The 22,099-nt window shown below is 32.6% G+C and overlaps 1 protein-coding gene and 1 non-coding gene across 3 annotated transcripts in view; one reads left to right on the top strand and one right to left on the bottom strand.

Moving 5' to 3' along the window:
• ADK (adenosine kinase) overlaps positions 1 to 22,099 on the top strand; it is a 541,004-nt gene that overhangs the window by 218,693 nt on the left and 300,212 nt on the right. The window lies entirely within an intron of this gene.
• Positions 5,556 to 5,624, bottom strand: LOC131831053 (small nucleolar RNA SNORD2). Its single transcript, XR_009353566.1, has one exon. It is a non-coding gene; the product is annotated as a small nucleolar RNA SNORD2 (small nucleolar RNA).

Here is a 22,099-nt window from a genome sequence, read left to right as displayed (position 1 = left end):
GGGCCAGATAAGTTGGGGAAGATTTACAGATAGAATTTTCAGAAGCTAAACAGAAAAACATACTGTCCTTAGAAGGTTTTTTTAATATTCAAATTTTTCATTAAGATATTTAGCTCTGCTCATTCAGGTCCATCTTTTTTTTTCTTTTTTTTTTTTTTCCTATTACAATTTAGTTCCTTCTACCTTGTCTTCAGTTCAGACTGGACAATGGGTCTCTATTCCTTCTAATTTTCATTATGTTTAAAACTGAGGTTTCCTCAAGTTTAGTTTATTAACAGTCATATGTTGGTAAATATGAGATACTATTTATAAATTTCCAATTCTTGGTTTATAGAATTACTCATTTATCATATAACTAAATACATATGTCTGCCAATCCACACTAAGAAATGCAGTTTACATCACTTCTGAGGATGCCTCTGTGCATATATTTAACTGAAAATTTTCATTAGTAATTTCTACCCTTAGTACATTGCAAGGCACTTTGGTTTTTTATTCTATTCTATTAGATATAAAAATGATGGTTGTGACCCATTTCATTATCATCCATCATTAGTGCATTGCATACTATTGCCTGAAAACCACTGAAAGATGTTGATTAGCATAAATGGATGAATCTTCTCCACCTTTTTCACGTAGTAGGTATTATTGGGTTATTTTATAAAATACTCATTTCCTAGGATGGTTTATATCTTGTTATAAATATTGGGGTTTTCGTATTTTTAAATTTTTTGTATCAGGTGAATCAAGAATTCTCCTGTTCAGTACATCTTTAGCAAGACTATTTCAAGTCTTTCTTTAAAAAAAAAATAGATTTTATTATTTACTAGTCAGAGAGAGGGAGAGAGAAAGCGTGCATAAGCAGGGGGTGTGGCAGGCAGAGGGAGAAGTAGGCTTCCTGCTGAGCAAGGAGCCTGATGTGGAACTCAATCCCAGGACCCTGGGATCATGACCTGAGCTGAAGGGAGACGCTTAACCACCCGAGCCACCCAGTTGTTCCCTGTTTCAGGTCTTTCTGTCTCAAATAGTTCTTCTATATGCTATTCACTTCATTAGGCACCTTCCATCTAAACCTTATAATACTCATATAATTTCATTGCATCTGTTATTCTCCCCATTTAGAGATAGAAAACTGAGTGTTGGGAAATAGCTCAAAGATTTTTCAAATGCTTGAACAGTCTCTAAGCAAAGGCATTTACATTGCCAGTGTTTTATATAAGGAGAAATTCCTGGATAGTCAAACTAGCAACATGTCCTTCCTTGGAGACATCCCAAAATTAAAAATAAAAGATCTTACCTTTCCCTTCCTTTAGGAGATTTGCTTATATACTAGAGTAATGAGTAATCTTTCTTTATGGAGCAGAGTAGGAGCCTTCAGATCAGAGTTTCTTAGTTTTAGGATTACTCTTCTGTGCTGTTCTTTGCTGCATGTGCCAGTAATATCCAGCCTTCACTGCATTGCCCCGTGAGGATTGGAACTCAGGGAAATAGCACTAAGTTATTGCTCTGGCTGCTGTTTTTGCCATGAGCAATAAATTGTCTCTGATCCAGAGGTCTCATGTTCTTATGTCACTGAGTACGTGTGTGTGTGTGTGTGTGTGTGTGTGTAGAGAAAAAGAGAAAGAAACAGGCAGACACTGGCTAATTTTTAATGTAAATAGAATTGAATATCAGAACATTGATGGTTTCTGAATTAATACTTGTTTATAGGAAGTGCACGGTTGCATTGTTAGTAAGAGGCAGAACCATAGGGGTGCCTAGGTGGCTCAGTGGGTTAAGCCACTGCCTTTGGCTCAGGTCATGATCCTCAGGGTCCTGGGATTGAGCCCTATATCAGGCTCTCTGCTCAGTGGGGAGCCTGCTTCCCATTCTCTTTCTGCCTTTCTCTCTGCCTCCTTGTAATACACACCTCTCTCTCTCTCTCTCTCTCTCTCTCTGTCAAGTAAATAAATAAATAAATAAATAAAGCAGAACTGTAGTTTGGCCTTAAGCATTACATAGGTGGATAACATAAGTAGAAAATATAGTGTTAATGACTACAAGTTGGCATAAGAAGATATGATAAATTTTTTCTTTCACATTTGTACATTATGATCTATGACTGAATATTTTTCTCTCCCACCCTGTATGTTAAGCTAAAAGAAGGTGGTAGACTGATATTGAGATATTTAGGGATGAAATTCTATTTGTATGGATAGAATATTATATATATATATATGTACATATATTTCATAATACATTGAAAAATAAGTATAATCACCTTTAATAATAATTCATTAAAGGAATCTACTTCATGCCCAGAGAATAAAAATAATTCTAGAATTTTTGAAGTTAACGTAGTTCTAAGTAGAATTATAATGCAAACTAAAAAACTAGACTTAACTTACATTTATTTATGACAAAAGTTTAAAAACTAAATCTATCTCATAATTGTGACAGATGCAGAATTAGAGTATATCTATATTACTTGTTATGAAATTGCCTCATATCCATAAAAATTGATTTCAAATGATATGATTTTTGTAATCCTTTGGGTATTATTTATTAATGCTGCATTTTAAGGAGTAACTCATAATGTAAGTTAACTTTGTGGAACATTTAAGGGAAATTCCTTCATTTAGCATTAACATAGGTTTCTATGTGATGTATAGAACAGTTGATCTAACATTAACATCAATGTCTAATACAAATTTGTTCATTTATTTCAAATTTTTATACATAGGAGAATATAAAATAGTTCATGCAAAAGCATATGGATTAGTTCCTTAATGTAGTTTTATATTAAAAACCCCTTCATACCCTTTTAAATGTGTATGTAATTTGCATTACATATATTTCATAGTAAGAGATAAGAAACAAACTAAGCCTTTCATTCCCAGAGGTAGGAATTCTTTATCCTGTGTTTGGCTACATGAGAAAGATGAAGGTATTCTTGTTTTATATAAGCTATCATCAACAGACATCTATTACAGATACTACACCTTTACATATCATTCACAAATAGAGTGACATTGCCTGAAATATACCTAGAACTGTCTGACATGGATAATTATGGAAAAAAATAACAACATACATAATTTTGTAAATATTGACTAGTTACTTAGGATATTCTGAATCATAGTTATTCCAAATTGCATATCATGCCAGAAGAAATCAAGATAATAACAGATTTAAGTGATGGATAGAAACTTGCATAAAATCATGCTGTTCGTACACAGAGAGAATAACCCAGTTTTTCAAATGAAATTGGGGCCTCGACTTTTTTCAATTCTTTTGTTTGCTTTTAGTCACCTTTCTTTCTTATTTTCTTCAGAATTTATTTGAATAATTTATTCTTTTCTTCAGGCCCCTGCCCAATCTCCGATCCCTTTATCAGGAGACAACTTCTCAACTTCTCCTACTAAGCAATCATTTTAGCCATTAAAAAGTGTTCTCATTGTCTGAACCCTCTCTGCTTAAAATGCAGTAAGTTATTTTTTAGTCTTCATACTAAATACTCAGTACCTTTTGAAATTTTGAAAATAAATATTTTTAATATTTATAATAGAACATTTCCACTTAGCAGTTGTTCATACCCTAATACATAATATGGTATGGGTATAATTTCCTTTGTTGATTAACTGTTATTGTTTAATGCTGAAGTAATTGCTGGTATGTTTTCTCTGTTGTTCTCTTTTTTAAAAAATACCTTTTGCTTTCTAGTTAGTACTTTAAGAACATTTACCAAGTTAATGTGTCAGTTACGAAACAGATATATGATTGTTCTTGAAAAAAGAAAAAAAATTTCAAATGACAGTGTTTTGGGCAGTAAAACTTTTTCTTTGAAAGTGAAGGGATACTGGATTACAATCAGCATTTTTAGATATTTCATATGTAGAGAACCAATTAAAATTATAAGGTTGATATAAATATCAGTGTGCTATGAAACTTCACACTTTATATGTTCATGTCCCCAAACTGGAGTGTCTTAAGAAGCATGAAGAGCTCTCCAAATAAGTTTATGTATTGCTTTTCTGGTTATATTCTGTAGATTTTTTAAAATAATAATTCTGCAAGAAAGGCAAAGAAAATTTGCTTTGTAAATAGTGAAACCTGCAAATGCATTTTATGTTCTGTGACACTGTATATTGTATCTAGGTGGTAAGCTATAATCATTATTATAATATGCATTCAGAAAATATAAGCCAAAAGGTAAAATGATTGCTGTTCTGTAAATATGAAGTTTCAAGCATTAGTTGAAATCTAAAACAGTCAATGGATGCTTTAAGAATTTGCCTATAACCTTTACAGTTGAATTTTTGTTTAAGATTTTATTTATTTATTTAACAGACAGAGATCCCAAATAGGCAGAGAGACAGGCAGAGAGAGAGAGGAGGAGGCAGACTCCCTGCTGAGCAGAGAGCCCGACGTGGGGCTTGATCCCAGGACCCTGAGACCATGACCCTAGCCAAAGGCAGCGGCCCAACCCACTGAGCCACCCAGGCGCCCCTACAGCTGAGTTTTTAAACTGTGGTTCATGTATTATCAGTTGGAATGGAGGTCAGTTTATGGACCTTTGGAGGCCCATAAATCCATTAAAATCATAATTTTTTATTTTTATTTTTATTTTTTTAATATAATTTTTTAAAATCATAATTTTTTAATGTGTGATTTTTTTTTGGAGGATACTTAACTTTTATCATTTTCTCAAAAAATTCCAGACTTCAAAAATGGTTTAAAACCACTGATTTAAAGTCATTGATAAAGACCACAGGGGGTCTCACTATATATACAGTTAACCCTCATTATTTGTAGATACTGTATTTTCAAGTTCACCTACTCAGTAAAAATTTACTTGCAAACCCAAAATCAGTACTCAGGGTACTTCTGCAGTCATTCACAGATAAATAGAGCACCAAAAAGAAAAAAAGAAAGAAATCAAGTGATGTGCACATTATCATGACAGGTAACACTTTGCCTTCTTGTTTCATTGTACTATAGAACAAGTATCCTTTGCGTGGTGTATTTAGTGCCATTTTTTTTCATGTTTATGCTTTTTTTCGGTGATTTTATTATTTAAAAAGACCACCAAGCATAGTACTGAAATGCAGTCTAGTGTTCCTAGGTGCTAGAGGGCTGTTAGGTGCCTTAGAGAAAAATTTGTTAGACATGCTTAGTTCTGGCATGTGCTTTTGATTGTGCATTCAGTGTTAACAAATCAAATATTGATATGTGTGTGTGTGTACCCTCATACACAGCTCTCTATATAGCTTTTTATATGTATGTATATAAATATAAATAAAACAATATCTCTTTAAACAAAAAGACACAAAAAACATAGTTATATAGTGATATTAACTTTTTGACAGAGAATGTAAGGAAGGCATTGCAGAACCCTAACCCTGTATTTCCACTAGGAGCAACTGTTCTGTATTCACAAATTAAAGCTGAGGAAGCTAAATTATATTGACCTTTTGAAGTCTTTTTTTTTTTAATTTAACCAATCCCACATCAAATCACAACTTCTTGTTCACACCATGTATTCCATTTGGAACATTAATTATGCCCAAATAATCAAACGATCAGCAATGAGTATTCTCTTCATTTCAGGTCAGTCTTGAAAGATCATTGCCATCATTTCACTGAAGTCTTTCTATTTAAACTTAATATTCCTTGATTTACTTTTTTGTGAACATTTCATGACTTTAAATCAGGCTGTGCATCATTCATCTCTTAACATCTCATATCACATGCTTCTAACATAACCATGATAACTGCTATTGATTTAAGTGGACTCATATTTATACTTTTTAGCTCTGCCAGAATTCATTGGTTTGCTTCAGATTTCTACCTGAAATGTTCTTACTGTTCACCATATATTGGAATATAATACCATATTTTGCTAGAGGATTTTGGTAACGATATTTACAGTGAGTTCCTTGCTAATTTATCAATAGATAAAGAGTTAGAAACAGATCTTTAATAATTATGAACTGTATATTTGCATACTTGACTACATTCAGTGAATCAAATTATTCAGCACTAAAGGAATTTGAAGCTCCCTCTTTCTGACAATAAGTACTGGATTTATCCTCCCACCTGAAATAATAAAAGAAAAGCAATAGGGTGATGTCTGTAGATGCATAAAAAGCCTTTGACAAAATCTAACATTTATGCCTCATAAAAATCACTCTACACACTTGGAATATTGGGGAACCTCCAGCCCTATAGATAACATCTATGAAGAACTAATGATAACATTGTATTTGTTGTTGAAAGGCTAAATGTGTTCCCACTGTTAGGAACAAGACAAGAATGTCTGCTTTTACAAACACTTCTATTTAACATTGTAGTGGATGGAGTTTCTAGCCAGAGTCCTTAAGCAATAAAAAGAAAAGCATTTAGATTAGGAAAGCAGAAGTAAATCTGTCATTATTCACCAATGATTTGATCATCTATGCACATTACCCTATAGAATCTACAAAAAGGCCCTAGAGCTAATAATTGAGTTTCGCACATTTACAGAATTCAAGATCAGTATTTTCAATTGACTGTATTTGTCTTTAGTAATAAAAAATTTGAAATTTAGCAAAAAGCAGTGTTTATCATAGCATCTATAATATAGGGACAAATCTGACAAAAAAAAATATGAGACTTGTATACTTAAAACTATAAAACATTACTGAATGAAATTCAGTGGACAGATTTCTAAAATACATAACCAGTAGAATGATCCATAAAAGAAAAAACTGATTGATTGTATATTGGCTATATACCTAAGTCAAAACTTACATAATTTTATATCTTAAATTTGTACAAATAGGTTTCCATCATTTAAGCATCTGTAAAGCTATTAGAACAAATGAACAAACAAACAAACAGAAAAGCTAAGGGAATTTGTGACCATGTTACACTGAATAGGTTGTCTGAAGTCAACTCAATTTTTATTCAGAAGATAAACCACTAAAAATGACTGAACAACACTGAACTAGTTAATGAGTGTAGTATAGATTATTCAATATCAAGTATCATTATTTCTTTGAAAATCAGATCTAGCTTAAGTATTCATAGGCTTGACCAACTTCATTACTTGTTAAAATACATTTGCCTACCACAATACTTATATTAGCACTCCAAAATCTGAGCAATATCTTTTGAACTTTTTTCTTGTTTCTTCTGATAAACAATTGGTTCAATAGATTATGGTTAGAAATGAGTTTGGGATATGCAGGTTTAGGATAGAAAGTATCTAAGAATTAAAGATTATATGTAGTAATGTTGAGGTATTTTAAAAATATTCTTGCAATTTGTATTGTGGAGATGTGGTAAACTGTTAGTTTCAGCATAGCTTTATTGATCACCTAGTACATTTTTAATCATAATATTTCCTTTTCAAACAATGCATTATAATGAAAAATTCACAATGAAATGTGTTCATTAGCTGTTACATATTTGTGGTTTGGAAAAAATGTAAAATCAATTATGTTTATGTATTAGAAAAATCATAATCTAAAGTTCGCTGCCCCACCTATACCAAAAGATAAAGTCAATTCCCATCAACTTTCTAAAGTGGTTTAGATTTTTAACATATGAATTTTAAATGATGTGTATTTATTGTTTACTTATATTCAGGAAAAACTGGGAGGTTTAGCCATAATGTTGGCATATCCATTGATAATCAATGTATGAAAGTGATTGTTTTTTGGAAGGGAGAATTTATACATTTAATTAGTTATATGCTTTATTTTGTACATGTGTTGGCTCTCAAAGAATTTTCATTGTGTACCAATTATTTCTTAGAAATGAATTATCTTGGAATTAAAATATTCTAATTTTTATGGACCTTACAAAGTAGTTTTCTCTATTAAACTTTTTTGTGTGTCTATTAATAACTTGTCATTTTTGATACGGATTGACTCCTGGGGGCACCATAGTGTTTATAGCTGTTAAAAGTGAACTAAATAAAGACTTAAAATTTTTGAAGTAATAGTTGCCTGTGTTTTTTACTATATTTTTTGTTACTTAGTGCCTCAATTATCACTTGTTATTCTTATTTAAATCCTATTACTGTCTAATAAATGAGACATTTATGATAATCAGTACTTCTTATTTTAATAAAAATTCCACTCATATTTTCACATCAGTTATAGTCTCAGTCATTGTTTTTTCTTACTCTCCTCAGAACAGTGACTTTATATTAAATCTCAGCATGATTTTTACATGTACTTCAGATCCTTCCATGCTGAGTTAGTAGGCATTTATTGAATGCTTAATATTTCTTTATAGCATTGGTTTAGAGTAAGTTTCTTGAATTTTAAAGAATTTCTAATCTCTGATTTAACTTTTTGAAGAAGTAAAACTTTTATGATTAACTCTGTATTACTTCCAGTTCAAGTTAATAATAGTAGACATTATTTGAAAAACTAGGAAAAAACTCATATAAAATGACAGACCTGCTCTAATATACCCTTCCCAAGATAATTTAACATTTCTTCTTCAACAATCTTTTTTTTTTTTTAATTGTGTTACTTATTTGGGTCCAGCAGAAGCTGGATACGATGTACATTGAAATAATTTTTATATCTTTATAGTCTAAAGATGTTTAAGTGAATTTAATCATGACTCATGTAGGTATCTAGCAAGGATTCCCAAGCTGGAAAGATAAGGAATAATCTAACTGGTGGTGGCCTGACTTCATTGTTGTAGCCCAGTAATCATCCTAATTTCAGAGTTTGTTGAACTTGGTTCTTTTTTAGCCCCACTCTATCATATCTTCATGTTGTACATCATTATCCCTTATACTTCTATGTATGAAATCTAAAGTTCTAATATTCTGCTATGTAACTAAAGCTTCTCATCCTTTGTAATCTTTCCCTGACTTTTCTCTTATAGTTTCAGTTTTTTGGTTATGTAAATTCTCCTACCCCTTGTACCTCTGGGTTTCACTGCCTTCAGATAATAACATTCCACTGCACTTGGATAATGCATCTGACCTCACTTAAATTTTTCTCTCAATTTTTGTCAGTCCTTTTATTTTACAATGCTTGTCCACCAATTCTAGATCAGTCCAACTTACCATCCACCACTCTTGCTCCTTGGATATTGAGACTTTTAGGTGAAAATCATAATATTATACTGGTGGGTCCTTTTACAGATTCTTGGTCTTCAAACCCTTACTTAGATCATCCTGTAACATTTTTGAAAATTGTAGATTTCTTTCTAGAAATTCTTTTGAAAATTAGTATGTCTTATATAATTTTAAGTAAATACTTTATTATTCATCCACTTGAAGGATACTCATTTCTAAAATAGGAATACATTCTAGGAAGTTGAGAAATGTAATTGATAGGTGAAAACACTATTTTGTTTTACACTACTTGCAAATAGAAATGTGTTCTTTTATTTATCACCTGAGATGAGTAGAACAAACTATGTGAAAGAAAATCTGCAATACACATACTACTTTATGACACAGAGGTGTTTTATGATATGCAGGTTAAGCACTTCAAAATGTGAAAGCAAGTCCATGATTTTGATAATACTCATTATGTAACATGATGATAGTAGGGTAAGCTTTGTAAAAGGTGTATGGGAATTCTCTGTATTCTGCAACTTTTCTCTAGGCATAATATTATAAGTAAAAAGTAAAAAAAAAGTCTGTTTTAAAAATAAACTCGTTTTTTAGAATAGTTTTGGAAACATTTCAAAGGTAGTATAAGAGAGTTCCCATGTAATTCTTACCTAATTTCCCCCCTTGATGTTAGTTAATTAATTAAAAAATCATTTTCAGAGCACCTATAATAGCTGAATACATTTTTTTTAAAAGATTTTATTTATTTATTTGACAGACAGAGATCACAGGTAGGCAGAGAGGCAGGCAGAGAGAAAGGAGGAAGCAGGCTCCCTGCGGAGCACAGAGCCCGATGTGGGGCTCGATCCCAGGACCCTGGGATCACGACCTGAGCTGAAGGCAGAGGCTTTAACCCACTGAGCCACCCAGGCGCCCCAAAGCTGAATACATTTAGTAAATTATTCATTCTAACTCTTTAGATACAAACTTTCCCACTGATTAACAATTTTAGTACTTTTTTCCTTTTATTTTGGAAGTGATTTGACAATTACTTCTGTTAATATAATTTAGATAGAAACTTGACTAATTCCTTATTATTCTTATATTTTATATTATAATATTAAAATTTTTTCTTATTTCTTATATATTTATATAAATATTCCTTATTAAATGCCTAGAGAAATTTTAAACGTTCCATTTTTGTGACATTTGCAAATCTTTCATGCTGTACTTCAAATATAAAATTCAATTGCTGTCACTTCATCAAATTGCCAAACCCTTACTCTGAATTTTTTAATGTAATTCTATAGAAATTAAATAAATAGAATTATTTATTCCCCTCGGGAAATCATATCACAGTGTAATCATATTAGCATACCAGTTATATAAAATTTATATATAAAAACTGATATGAAAACTAAATTTCCTAAAGAATGTGTATTTTTTAATTATCTAAAATTGAATTTTAAACCCATTCAATGAGTCCATTTATGTGTAAGACATTTTTCTAGGCATTATAAGGAGTGACACATGTCTGCATCTATGGTACTTTCTGTTTATTCTCTAATTGTAATTTTTCTATGTATTTGTTCAAAGCTTTATTTCCTGTATCATCTTACCCTGTTCTCAGCAAGCAACTTCATATCCAGCTCTCCAGATATAATAGAAATCATCGGATTTCAACTTTTTAACCTTTTCTCCCTGTTGTCTTCAAACGTGTTTGTATAATTGTCTTTTGAGCTTTATTCCATTTTCTTTTTCATTCTCTAGAACCTCAAACTGTTATCCCCCTCTCCCTTCACTGCCAGATGCATAGAGAGCATATTATCAATTTTTTTAAAGATTTATTTATTTACTTTAAAGACAGGGAGCAGGGGTGCCTGGGTGGCTCAGTGGGTTAAAGCCTCTGCCTTCCGCTCAGGTCATGATCCTGGGGTCCTGGGATCAAGCCTCGCATTGAGCTCTCTGCTCATTGGGGAGCCTGCTTCCTCCTCTCCCTCTGCATGCCTGCCTACTTGTGATCTTTGTCTGTCAAATAAATAAATAAAATCTTTTAAAAATTAAAAAAAATTTTAAAGTTAGGGGGCAAAAGGAGAGAGAGAAAGAATCCTAAGCAGACTCCCTGCTGAGTGCAGAGCCCAATGCTAGACTCTATCTGAGAACCCTGAGATCATGACCTGAGTGGAAACCAAAATTCTGACCCATAATCGACAGAGCCACCCGGGTATCCCAGTACTATACATTTATTATCACCACCACTCAACCTCCCACTCATTGTTTATTCAATAACTGTGGTCTGGGATCTCAATTTTTTTTTAATTATTAGGTTCAATTAGCCAACATATCATTAGTTTTTGATGTGGTGTTCAACGATCCATTAGCTGCATATAACACCTAGTCTTTTTTTTTTAACTAATTTTTAAATTTTTTTATAAACATATTATGTATTTTTATCCCCAGGGGTACAGGTCTGTGAATCGCCAGGTTTACACATAACACCTAGTCTTATCTTTCTTTGGAAACGTGTATTTTTTACAAAGGTCATAATAATATAATTGTCAAATCAAATGTTTAAAAATCCAGATCCTAATTGACCCACTTGAGGTTATTTAATTTGTTGATTAGTCCCTCAATTTTGAAACTTAACTTTCTTTCATTATCTTTTATGAAAAAGTGACCTGTTCATTCTTTGCTTATTAACTCTTTGATGGTCCTTTCTCTGTACCCTTTACTGATTACCTTTCTCTGTCAATTTTCAGTATTTATAATCTCATAAATTATAAAGGTATAAAATACATTAAAAAGCCAAAAAGATTTTAGGTGAAGGAAAAGAAACAAAGATGAAAGGAAACAAGGAAAATATTTGCAAGATATATCAAAGAGCATGTCCCTAATATGAAAACAGATTCTTGGATTCTTGGGATCATTAAGATAAAAAGAAAAACCCAACTGAAAAGTAAACAGAGATATGATGGGTAATTCAGTTTATATGAGAAATATGAATTGTTTATAAGTAAATAAAAAGCTCCTTTAATTAATAATAAACAATACAAGTTAAAATAAAAGTTTACCATATTTGTTGTCGCATTGTTAAAAATAAACTGATTAGAATTCAGTGTTAGAGAAGATGAAAAGAATTCTTGTATTCCCTTTTATACTCTTCTGTAAGGTACACCTATCATAAGGTACGATGGAGCAATTTGGCAGTTTCTTGCCAAATTTAATGTGCACATAATCTTTGACCCAGTAATTTCTAGTTAAAGTATCCAATAAAAATAGTTATGTGCATAAGTATTAGTGAAAATATGAAGCCAGTATTTATAATTTAGAAAACTGAAGATAATCTAAATGTTCAATAGCAGGGAAGGAAATTATAGTCAATATGATATATCTATATATGAAATACTAAGTCACCAAGATAAAAAGTTAAAATACCTCATTTAGTGAATGTCTGTTATATATTTTAAATCTGTGTTTTAAAATGTATTAATCCAAGTCAATTGAAGATCACAGAGGTTTTACATTTAGATTTTGATCCAGCTTGAAGTATTTTTGTTTATATTATAAAGAATGGGTTGAAGATTTTTTTTTATATGACCATCTGGTAATTCTAACATCATTTGTTGAGAAAACTATTCTTTCTCCAGTGAATTACTTTTGCACCATTATCAGGTTTAGTTGTCATAGATTCAAGAGTCCTGCAATTTACCCATCCATGATCAGCTAATTTTTGACAAGGATATCAAGATAGTCCAGTAAAGAAAAAAAATTGCCTTTTCAACACATGATGCTAAGAAAATGAGGTATTTACATACAGAAAAATTGAGTTGTACCCCTATCTCACACCATATGCACAATTTTTGGTTAGGATGTTGAGAAATTGTGCTGGTGGGATTTTAAAATAGTGCAGCTGCGGATCACGTGGTGGCTCAGTCATTAAGTGTTTCACTCTTGGTTTTGCCCTGGGTCATGATCTCATGATGGGACATGGGTTGAGCCCAACTTTGGGCTCTGCATCTGGTGGGGAATCTGCTTGAACATTCTCTCTTTGTCCCTTTCCCCACTCACACATATGCTCACTGTTTCTCTAAAATAAATAAATCTTTAAAAATCAAACAAAAAAAAATAGTGCAGCTGCTTTGGGATATAGTCTGACATTTCTTCAGAAGGCTAAAGATACAGTTACTGTATGACTCAGAAATTCTGGAATATACCCAAGAGACATCAAAAACGTATGTACATAAAATCTTGTACATGAATGTTCATAGCAGTATTTGTCATAATAGCAGGAAAGTGAAAACAACTCATGCCCATCAACTGATGAATGGATAAGTAGAATGTGGAACATCCATCTGATAGAATATTGGCCATAAAAGAAATGAAGAACTGATTCATGCCACAATATGGAAGAACGCTGAAAACATTATGTTAAATGAAAGAAGCCATTTACAAAAGCCCATATATTTTATGATTTCGTCTCTGAAATGTCCTAAATATGCATATGTATACTGACAGAAAATATATTAGTGGTTGCCCAAGGCTTCTGGGTACAGGGGTTTGGGTGTGATGACTAAGTTTTAAGGGGTTCTTTGTTAGGTGTTGAAAATATTTTAAAATTAATGTAGTGATGCTTGAACAACTCTGAATATATTAAATGCCATCGAGTTGTACTCTTTAAATATGAATTGTATTGTGTGTGGACTGTATCTCAACAAAGCTGCATGTTAAAAACAAAAAAAATCCTTTGGTCTATTTAACTCTTCTGTCCATACATGACTTACTGTGGTGCATTGGTCATTTGCAAAGTTTTTTTTTTTTTTTTATGAAGATCTTAAAAATGTAAAATGTCTCATTTTTCAGTATCACTACCAATCTCAAGAAAATGGTCTTTTCTGTATTGGAAATCTCACTGTGGTGTGTGAGTTTTACACAATTATAATTTTCAGTTGAGAGCTCAAATTTTATTATTAGCAATGTTCCTGACAGTTATTTTTTTAAGTGGCAGTCTTCCTTTTTTCATTTTCAAGAAAAGTGTCTGCCAAATACCCATGTCTGAATAACTATCATTTGTCTGTCAATCATTTTTTTCAAATAAAAAGTTTTTTTTTTTTTTTTAATAAAAAGAGTAGTTCATGTCGAAACTCAACTGCGCAAGTGCTTTTTTTTTCCCCTCAGGAAACCATTGTATTTCATTCATACACAGAGAATTAAAAAGATGTGTATGTAAGGTCATTGTTTAATAAAAATCAATGATTTTTACTGCTTCTTCAAAAAATTCTTAAATTTAGTTGGTATATTTTTAAAATTAGCACAAGGTTGTGATAAATTCAGTGACTGCTACCACAGCTTGGTTCTACTGCCCTTTTTTTGTTCCTAGGTACCAAGAGTTTCATATTGAAATTTGCAGTATGAAAGCAAATGTCAACATAGTAAAAATGCAAATAGCATCTCAATATTGTGAAAATTGAAAATTAAAAAAGTTGACTTTGTGGATACCCTGACAAGTTCTCAGGGTCTTCCAGGGGTCTTCTGATACTTTTTCAGTAGCTGATTCTCAGTGATTTTTCTCTATTCTTGACCTCTTTCTGGAACTACAAACCTAATTTGCAATAATCCTATAGGTATCTCTACATTAATATCTTCTTAATTCTGTATATTCAGACCCTGTGGTTTTTATTGTACTGGCTCCTATGTTCTTATATTATCTTTCCTGTTAATGACATAACCATCCATCAGTCATCCAATGAGAGACATCATAGTCATACTCAACCTACACTCTCCCACACATCCCACATTTAATCAGTCCCAAATCTTGTTCTTTTTGCCTAAAAAAAAAATGTTTCTTATGTCTGTCCCCTTCTTTCTTTATAATTCTTAATGTTGAGATCTTTCTTTTCTTAATACCACCTAGTTTGGTAATTGGTCTTCCTGTGACCCACTCTGGTCTCTTCTTGTTTTTGTCAAAAATAGTGCAATGTCTTGGATTTTACCCCGCTTATGAGCTAACAAATTAGTCTTCCACAGTTTCATAGATGCTGACAGAAGACAAGAGCCCACTGTGTCAGAGACAAATGAATTTTTCTCAAAGCACAGCAGGAAATGTGAGTTTCATATTCCCATTGGTTCTGCTTGTCTCCCCAGTCACTCAGGGCAATGTGGAGATTGACCCAGGTGGAAGTTGTGTTCACAGTTTATATCACAATTCAGTAATCTTGAACTTAAGAAACCCCAGTCTTTAAAGGGGCTTCTTGGACACCTGCCCAACCTTTACTCTGAGATAAAGTCACTATCTTTATCTTTTAAGGCTGTTTGCAATTAAAAAAAAAAAATTTGATAGACCTATAGAGACATGATAGACCCATGGAGAATTGTTTCCCAACATTTTTTGGTTTGTTTTCTGAACACTGTTGCCAAAACTATCTACCTAAAATACATTTTTATCATGTAACTCTGATTCCAGCCTGCTTTTCAGTATTATGGATGACTAGTCTATTGTAAAATATGCTATTTTAGACTCTGTGCTTTACTAATTCCCTGAGTAAGCTTTGAACATAGTATTCCTCTGTGTTTTTACACGTATTTTTCTCTCTGTGTAATGTACTTTTCTTTTACTTGTTCTCAGCCTGGTCAAATCTTCAACCTTCAAAAACCAGCTTGTCATTTTCTTTGACATTTTCATTACTCTTAAACTTCTTGGTGCTCTCAGAATATTTTGTGCATGTCCCTCTTGTAATGCTCATTGTATTTTAATTGTTTCCATGCTGCCTCTTCAGTAGACTGTGAACTCCTTAAGGTTTTATTTGAGCTGGTATTCCCTCATAGAGTACTTTAGATATAATAAGAGTATAATAGAAGTTTATTGGATTAACAAGTATATAATTCCATGGTGTGTGCCCAGTAACATTTTTATACTGATGATGTTATAATTGAGCTACTGATAAGATTCTTCTTGAGTTATTTGCATGTAAATCTTTTTCATGAAAGAACTCTTTACATTTTTTAATTGTCTGATGTTACTGTGTAGTAATCATATACTTTGCAAAAGTATATGATTATTATTCATTGCTATTTATTTTATTGTAAGAATAGATACAGTGTGAGCCCAACAGAGATATGAATATGCCTGGGAAATTGTCCTGTGATTCACCTGGCCTCACAAATTAATAATTGGTCCTATGGTATATTTATTATCACTTATTTATACTTGGTGCATAGGGAGGCTCAAAGCTAATGTCTCTTAGATTCAATCACGAGAGGCCAGAATAGCATAAGCACCTCATGGTATGATGAGAATGGCAAAACGAGCTTCTTGAAAGACATATGGCATCCTCACTCTGAACGGGAAATAGCATCAACACATCATTAATACGGATTTGAAAGCCAATGAAGATTGCTCTTGTATTTGCAAAGTGCTGCAGTTTTTCTATGTGTAGCCTTCTTGGTATTTTAAATGCTTATATTCTTTATCTAAATTAAAGGAGTATGTGTATTATTTCCTATCTCTATGGTCGTTACTCTCTCAAGCGCTGCCATCCTTGTGACAAACTTTCAGATCTTTTTCTTATTGATTTTTGAGAGTGCTTCATATATTAAGAATATTGACCTCTTCTGTGCACCCTCTGCTCCCTGCCACATACACACACTTTTTCCTGGGTAGTGATCTTAGGTTTGTATCTGGTCACAACTATCAGTATTTTCTTTTGTACTAGTGGCGTTCATTTAGGACATCTGTGTTTTAAAGTTTTGAAATAAGTTGGTGAATTTCCTACATTTCTGTATTTTTCACATTTTTGGTTAATGGGTAAGGGGAGTTCCTCCCCCCAAATGACTAGGTACTTATCCTAGCTCAGTGTATTGAATAATTTGCTCTTTTGCCATCTCTATGAATCCTATACTATATTGCCATAGGTAATTACCATTGGGTCTGTGTTTGAATTCTGTCTTTTCTCATTGATTTCTTTCTGTGTCAGTACTACATTGTTTTAATTGTAGTTGCCAAATAATACTTTTTAATACCTGGTAGTAAATCCTTCCTGGCCCTCTCCACATGATTTTTTTTTTTTTTTCTTAAGTAAACTCTACACCCAACATGGGGCGTGAATTCAAAACCCAGAGAACAAGTATTATGTGTTTTACTGACTGAACCAGCCAGGTGCCCTTCTGCTATCATTATTACTCATTCTTTTCAGAATGTACTTTACTGTTATTCCCTCAGATGAATTTAAGGATCCTACTGATGTTTTCAAAATATCACGTTGGGATTTATAGTTTTACTAGTGAGATAATATTTTTATAATAAACTTTTTAGAGTAAATGTTTGTCTTTTTCTATGTCGGGATTTTCATTTTAATTTCCACTTTGTATGTATGCATATTACTTTTTATTACAGAAAATTTCAAACCTACACAGGAGTAGAATAGTATGGGGGAGTCTGAGTGACTCAGTCAGTTATATGTCTGACTCTTGATTTCAGCTCAAGTTGTGATCTCAGGGTCTAGAGATTGGGGCTCTGTGCTCAGCAGAGAGTCCCCTTCAGATTCTCTCTCTCCCTCTGCCCCTCCTCAAATAATAAATAAATGTTTTTAAAAATAGAATAGCATAACGAACCTCATGTACCCATTATCTAGCTTCGATAAATATCAGCATTTGGCCCAATTTTTTTCTTCTTCTCTTAAGAGGTTAAGTCCCATTTCTCTGGTCATTTCACCTATTAGTCCTCAGATTGCCTGTCCAAGAATGACACTTTAAAAAAAATACTATCACCTTAAAATATGAATTTCTTAATTCTATTTAATATCCAGTTCCAATTCAGATTTTCATAATTGTTTTATAAATACACATTTGTGATAGGTTTATTTGAATCACGATCTAAATAAAAATCAAACATTGCATTTATACTTCGTATTATTTAGTTAGTAATCCTCCTTTCCCCTCTCATGTATTTATTTTTAAAGATTTTGTTTATTTATTTATTTATTTATTTTTGCAAAGACACAGGGAGAGAGGAAACACAAGCAGGGGGAGTGGGAAAGGGAGAACAGGCTTCCCACCGAACAGGAAGCCCATTGCAGGGCTCCATCCCAGGACCCTGGGTTCATGACCTGAGCTGAAGGCCGATGCTTAAGTACTAAGCCACCCAGGAACCCTTGCTTCCCCCTTTTTTAAGTTTTATTGTTGTTGTTTTGTTTTGTTTTTTAAAAGAAATGGGTTCATTTGTAAAGTATCTTACTCTGTATTTCATTATTTGCTTCCTATTTAGTCTTTGCTTATAGTTAGAGCTAGAGATTTGTTTAGATGAAGCTTTTCTTTCCTTAGGCAAGAATCTTAAAACTGATACTCTGTTATTTTTATTATATCTCATTTGTAATGCATCATATCTTTTTATTCCACTTTCAGTGATGCTAATATTGATCAGTGGCTTCAGTGTGATTTCTTCTTGGTACTATTCTATGTAGAAATTTTTCCTTGTTGTTTTTCCAGTAAGTTATTAATAGTATATGAGAAACTTTTAAATATGTGTTTCAGTAACTGAATATCTTACTAAACTCTCTTTACTATTTCTAATAATTTTTCAGTGGATCCTCTTCAGGGATCATTACAGAATAGTAGTTTAAACTTGGACTTTGTAAAATGTTTAGATTCAAATCCTGGGTTATTTACACTTCCTGTGCCTCAGTTTCTTCATCTGTAAAAGGGATATTATAAGTGTACCTATCTCATGGTTTATAGTTAAGAGTGAGTTGCTTTCCATAGTATTGCAGAACTTAAGAATGTTGGTAAGTTTTCCTTTTTTTTTTTTTTTTGCAGATTGTGACCTATATTTTTATCTTTTCTGTGTTTTTAGTGCTTTATTTAGTTCCAGGATATAATTATGCTAGTCATAACACTATTAAATAGTGGCAGTGGTAACATGAATCCTTTCAGTAATATTAATAGGTAAATTTGTGGAAGAATTATTTTATTCTCTTTTTATTCTTGTTTTAAAATAAATGTGCTGTTTTAGGAATATATGATGTATAGCATATAAATAAGTATTTGACATCTTTTGATCGCTCTTTTGCTATCTCTTAATTTGTTATTAACATACAGTTCATTAAAAAAAGATACAATTCATCAAATATCTATTGAGTATCTACTTATGTGTCAAATGCTGGGGATGCATTGCTGAGCAAAAGATTAAAATTTCCTGCCTTCAAGAAGCTCATATTTTCATTGAATGGAGAAACATAGTGAATGAGGAAATTAGAATAGGGATAAAAAGTAAAAGCATGTGGTGTTGGGAATGTTGGAACGAAAGAGACATTTTACAATATTAAGTGGGATGTGTGGGAACAGTTTCCTTGAGAAGAAGAGATTTGAATACAGACTTTCAAGATGAGGAAAGAGCCATCTGGCTAGCTGAGGAAATCCAGTCTAGTAGAGATGTCAGCAGTTGCTAAGGGAGAGCTTGCTTGGCATGTTGCAGAATCCTATAAGGAGTTGAGTTTGGTTGGAGCAGAATATGACAAGTGCAGGAGATGAGGTTAAAGAGACAGCAGGAGATAAAGGAGAGTGACTTGATCCTGTAGGGCTAATAGACTAATGTAGGGATTTTTGCTTCTTAAGGAGTGATACAGAGAGCATTGTAGGATTTGAGCAAAGGAATGGCATCCACTGACTTAATATTTTAAAAGGAAAATGTTGAGGATGGAAATAAGGATATTAGGAAACTATTGCAACAATCTAAGCAAGGGGTTATAGTAACTTAGATGGTTGCTAGCATTGGAATTAATGAAAAGTGTTGAAAAAAGTGGTTAAAATCTGGAAATAATGTAAGGATAGAACCAAGAAGCTTTTTCAAAGGACTGGATAGGGATGTGAATAATACCTAATTAATCTTACTTTCTCTACTTGGTGGTTTTTTTTTTTTTACTTTCTCTACTTTTATATACAGTATAAAATCCTTTTATATACAGTAGCAGAAGTGACCCATATTTAAATTTGATAATTTTGCTTTTTTGTTTAAAACCCTTCAGTGACATTCTGTTGCACCCTGAATAAAATTTATTCTCCTTCACATTTCCAGTGAGGTGCGCATGTTCTGAAACTTATATATTTTTCCAAATTTATCTTAACTACTCTCCACGTCCCTCGCTGAACTTTAGCCGCACTGCTTTTCAATTTTTTGAATATGCTAACCTCTTCCTTGCCTCAGAAGATTTTGCAGTTGGTATTTCTGTTTGGAAAATTCCCCAACCCCTAAGCTCACTCTGTACCTGATTAGCTCATTGCATATTTTGTGTCTCAATTTAAAAGTCCTTAGATCTATTTAAAGTAGATACTTTTCATTGCCCATCTCTCTCACCCATTGTCCTTCTCAGCCATTTGTTTTTCCTTCACAGCATTTCTTACAGTTATTTTGTTTAATGTTTTTGTTTGTTTTGCCTTATGTTTTGCTCTGCATGGAATCTGTATGAGACAGCAACATGTCTGACTTGTTTAATTTTGTATTCCAGTGCCAGCCAGGTGACTGGCCTATAGATGCATTCAACAAATAGCTTTAGAGTTGATTGACCAATAAAAATAATGAACAAGTGAATAAAGAATATATTTATATTATATGCTAGGGTAGCAGTCCTGGAGATTACACCCAAGTCAGATTTTGGTTTAATCTTGTTATTTTGATATTCTCCTTCTTTAATCAGCCATTGCATATTGCTTATTGTAAGATGGTCATAAGTGGTTCTTTATCACTAGAAGAATATTTCATTATTGAAATTCATTTAATTATTGTCTATGCAAACTCTTATATTTCAGAAGACAACTCTACTCATACAGTTATGCTACTTGTCAGGGAGATGGTTAAAAGAAATCTGAAACAGTAGCTTGAAAGATGTCCCTTACCTCCACTCAGTTTTTTCCTTATTCTAAAGGAAGAAAGAGAAAAAGAGAAATCTATGGTGTGAGTTCAGGTTTACTACCGTGTTTAAGAAAGGGCCCTGTTACCATGACAACAAATGCATGAATTTCAAGAGGAAAATTTTCAGCATATGGTACTGATAAAATTATAGCATTCTTATTCTCTTAGTATAGAATTCCTCTTTGTCAAGTTAAAAAATATATTCTGAAGACCCCTATTAAAATTAATTTTTAAATGTTTCTATGATATTGTTTTCATGTCACTTACTGTAACTTAAAATTATACCAAAAGAATATACTTTCATAATTCTGCATGTAGAAAATTAAGCATTTGATTTGACATTAAAAATTATTTTTAAATCTATATTAGATCTTTGCTTAAATGGTAAATAAAGTGGTAAACAGTTTAATGTTTTGACAATAGAAAACGACTTGCCACTTTATAGATTCCTTTGCCTTAAATGCTTTCTAACTCCAGTGGAGGAAAGCTGTTAAGCTTTAAGTGCTCTGTCATATTTGCAGGCTTTTATAGTAGAAGAGAACAGCAGTGAGCAATGATGATGGAAAACGATGGCAGGTAGACTTAAAACACCATAAAGCACAGACGATTGTGTGTAATGCCTTGAATTGGATCCTTTTTGAATGAAATGATCAGCCATATGTGCCACCCTTATGGACCCTGAAAGAAGAGGAGAAGAAATGTGCCCTAATGCTAACTGTGCATGAAATTGCAGTGTTAGGAGATATTGACCAGATGTTTCAATCTCAACAAATAGCTTGTTATGTGACTGAGTGAAAATATCTTTGCTGCTTTGATCACATATACCTTGAAGGAAGGGGTAATTTAATAGAGGCTGTCATAGTTCATCATTGTCAATAAACTTTGACTTGACCTTTGCCTTATGTTTTTGATGTTGCTGCTGATAGGTGTTGATGGGCAGATGTTTACTGCCTTGAGGGATTTTGCTTTTTACAACATGTATGTTAGAAATAGTAAAGAAGAAGGATTTTCCTCAATTCTTTTCTTCCTCTTTGGTTGTTAGTTGCCATGCTTCTCTCTGGATTTTGTAGAATTTCTGGGCAAATGCAGCAAGTGACATTCTTACCTCTAAAGACCACGGTGCTTTCTCTCTAAAGGTTTCTTACCCTCTT

The sequence above is a fragment of the Mustela lutreola genome, chromosome 4, assembly GCF_030435805.1.
Source record: "Mustela lutreola isolate mMusLut2 chromosome 4, mMusLut2.pri, whole genome shotgun sequence".
Lineage (NCBI taxonomy): Eukaryota > Metazoa > Chordata > Mammalia > Carnivora > Mustelidae > Mustela > Mustela lutreola.
The sequence above is the reverse complement of the archived record's forward strand: the minus strand, read 5'-3'. Positions and strand labels throughout refer to the sequence as shown.